The sequence below is a fragment of the Rhagoletis pomonella genome, unplaced genomic scaffold (assembly GCF_013731165.1).
Source record: "Rhagoletis pomonella isolate Grant_MI unplaced genomic scaffold, Rhpom_1.0 Rhpom_scaffold_00004, whole genome shotgun sequence".
In the NCBI taxonomy this organism is placed as follows: domain Eukaryota; kingdom Metazoa; phylum Arthropoda; class Insecta; order Diptera; family Tephritidae; genus Rhagoletis; species Rhagoletis pomonella.
The window spans coordinates 17,257,861-17,261,581 of NW_023458558.1; positions in this window are offsets into that span (position 1 = coordinate 17,257,861).

The following is a 3,721-nucleotide window of genomic DNA, read 5'->3' on the forward strand; positions in this document are numbered from 1 at the left end:
CCGCCTGCAATCAAATATGTGTATGTAAGTATTACATATGCACATAAATATATAATAGATATGTATGTACATATATATAGTTGAATCAAATCACTTGCTACTCTTTATCCATTTATATTTGTACTAATTTTATAAACTTTTTTTTAACGTTTTTGTACATTTATGAGTATTGAGTAAGTTTATTTATTTAAGTAAACGATTTTCTAGTCATTCATGCACATATGTACATACAATTCGCGGTTAACTAGTTAGTTGTAGTAGTCCTATATTAGTCTGAAGCGATGCAGTGCACATATGTGTGTTACATTCGTAGCTAAGCTGGGTCATTGTCGAACATTGCTGAAACTTCAAATGCATCAAAAATTTATTGGCTAATCAAGAAATAAGAAAAATAAAACTGGGCTCACTTGGCATCAAACCGGCAAGATGCCGTAAGTTTCGTTATGTGAAATGAAATAAATAAAATAAAAGAACTTCTTTAACAACTTCCGGTCAGGAGCCATATACCTATATCATTTTTTTCAAAATGATTTGGAAATACGTACATACAACTTGTATGATAAAAGTACCTTGCCCATATCGTAATTTAAGTCAAATATTTACCATTTAATTATATTATTTAATTGTATAAGTTCCCCTGCTGTAGCGAAAAATGAAGCCAATTCGGCCGGCGAAATAAAAGCGAAAATACGTTTTCCTTTTCCCTCCTACGCGTTTCGGCGCTTTTTTTTTTTTGAATGAATGTCAGTTTTGAACCACTGTGCTGCAGGGGGTTTATTCTTCTATTTCAGTGGAACTGGAAACTCAGCGTGCAAAGCGATCCTGGGCACAACTTTCCCTATGCTTTATAGATTGTACAAAGATTACCGATTAAATAGAAACCCTTAAGTGGAGTGCGAAACAAACTGGCGAAAGTTTTCATTATATTTTATAAGGGACATTTTTATTTTTCATATTCTGCGTTTAAAAATTTACCTCTGAAAAATGCAGAGCCGATTTAAAGGACAGTTTAAGAAATAACGGACAAAAGGCGTCCTTTATTTTGAAAAAAATTAAAAAGGACAGGGGGTTAAAATAAAGGACTGTCCTTTAAAATAAAGGACGGATGGTCACCGTACATATACCTCTGGTGTTGCTAATTGTATGTTCTTTGATATGATATCTACCGACGAGGTTGATGTCTAGACTAGGTTTTATAGAAACTTTGATTATAGCAAAGGTGTTTGGACAAACAAGAAAGTAATTTGATAAAAGCGTGGTAATGATAATAATAAAAAATAGAGATAATATGAGATTTGCAATTACACCAGAATATCTTTAAACTAATGAATAAATATTTTTCTTTTGTTATTAGCTTTTGTTATGGTTCTGAAAAAATTTGTTGTGCTTGAGTCCATTATTAATAGAGTTTTTTTTTATTTATTTTTTTCAGTCTCAAGCTCAATATAAATTAGTCAACATAAATTGTTATTAGGCCACAATATAATAAAGAAAAACTACTTAAGAATAAGAACGACTTCGAGTTAATATTCTAAAAATATATAAGATATTCACTATGGTGTCGTAAGTGTCGTATCGGTGTATGTCGTAAACTTTAAAAGCTTAAATAAATGTCCAGAGGACTTGAAACCACAACCGTCTTTTTTGTAACACTATGAAAATTCAGAATATGAATTTCAAGGCACCTTACTAACCCCTTTAATATATTTTTAGCCGTTAAAAGTTTACGACACCGTTGTGAATACCCCAATAACATGATTAAAAATAACAGCAACTAAATGATCGAGTATTTCGGCTGCCTAAATAAAAAAGTGGAACTCAGGTTAGCGGGTAAGACCGCAGTGTACGGACTTTACCACTTTATTGGTAGATCTACCAACTTTTCAGCTGTATTTTATTTTCTACCATTTTTACCAACAAAGGCTAAAAATCGACCGACATTTTCCATAATAAAAAAAGGGATTTAAATGAACACAGTGAATGCATATTTTGTTAATCGAATACACCTAAAATAAAATTAAAAAGTTAGCTCTGACCATAACTAATTTAAAAGTGAAATTACATCTCTATCAACTGTTCTGCTAAATATTTTTCGTTTGCAACGCGCTTTTCGTGAAGGACTGCAAAACGAATGGTCTGCGAACTTCAAGCATTTTAAATCTAATTTTAATCAAAAAACTTTGAAGTGGAGATATGTAATTGTTTGAGCTCCTTTTTAAATAAATACAGGGCCTGAATTACGGTATCCGTGATGGAATCAAATTCAAATGGAAAATCTTTTTGAGATAATCTCATTTGATAGCGAGCTCGTTTTTTTTCAAGTTAATTTATTTGGGAGAAACAGCTGTCATTTTACTTCATTCGAATCGAACTAATTTTCTCGAAGTCCGTGCACTGGTAATACGACTAGCTTTGAACGCGAAAGAAGTGTGATGAGGATATGTGATAATCTCCGATATTTGTAGCAGTTTTCCCACACAAAAAATCATTAATGACGGCCTCAAGCTCAATTAGAAAATTTGTCAATATAAATATATATACCTACATATATGAGTAGTACACTCGCAAACAGCGTTAAAGCTCAGTTATGCAAGACTTTGACTTGACTTGACTTGGAAATTTAAGATCTAGCAAATGAGCACCGCGTGTATGTAGTTACCCAAAAAAACAACTTCACTTAGAAACTCTGAGACATATAGATTTGTAAGTTAAATTTCCAATTTCAAAGAGTGACGTGAGAGAATCATGCTGCCATTTCATTCTTTAATAAAATCCCTACAAATATGCCACAAAAATATACATTTTTTTATAAATGTAATTCATCTGGCAATCGAAAAACAAACTTTCAAGTGAAGACAGAAAATAGAATAAAAAAATCACAATTTGAACGTGTAAATACACTTATTTTAATTGTAATTACTTATCTATTTTAAATTTATTTATTTATTATTATTTATTTAAATTGTAATAGTAAGCCAAGAAGGAGACTTTTGAAAATTTATAAATAAGTATGATAACGACTTTTGCAAGAGTAGTTAACATTTGATGCATTTTTTCAAAATATACAAAGATTTTGTGGACTGGGTTGTAAGTGGAGATGAATCTGAGAATCTCATTGCGCCCAAACTCGTCAAATGTATTATATTAATTATTTTTAGATTTATTTTATTAAATTTTATTCTTCATCTAAAATTAGCTATTATTTACATGTCCCTGAGTTGAATCTTTGTGGAATGTTTGCATTTTTTCTAAACGATTTTACGTTGTATGTCTTACCTTTTGATTTTTTAACTTTATTTTAAGATTTTTGCAGTGGCTGCTAAATTTGTGTCATATAAATGGATTTTTACGAAAATGTTTACATTTATTTCTTCTCAACATCCCTAAATGTCGTGTCCCCTGATATATAATCAATATAATTGTTTGTTTAGTTTGTGTTTTTAAAAGTGTGCCAGCTAGGCACATTGCGCCCGAAATTGACAGTCACCATATTGCGCCTGACGAAAAGTTAACATTTTGTCAAGTTTTAGCATATAGTTTTTCTTTTGTGTTATTTAATTTTGATTATTTTTTTTATAAAACTATAGTATAATTGATTTCTAGTAGAATAGAGTACAAGTTTGAAATGGCTAAAAATTACAGTTAATTTTTTAGAATTTATTTTGTGAAAGATGTTACGGTTTTCTTTTATATAAAAATAAATTGTGTGTATTAGTTATAT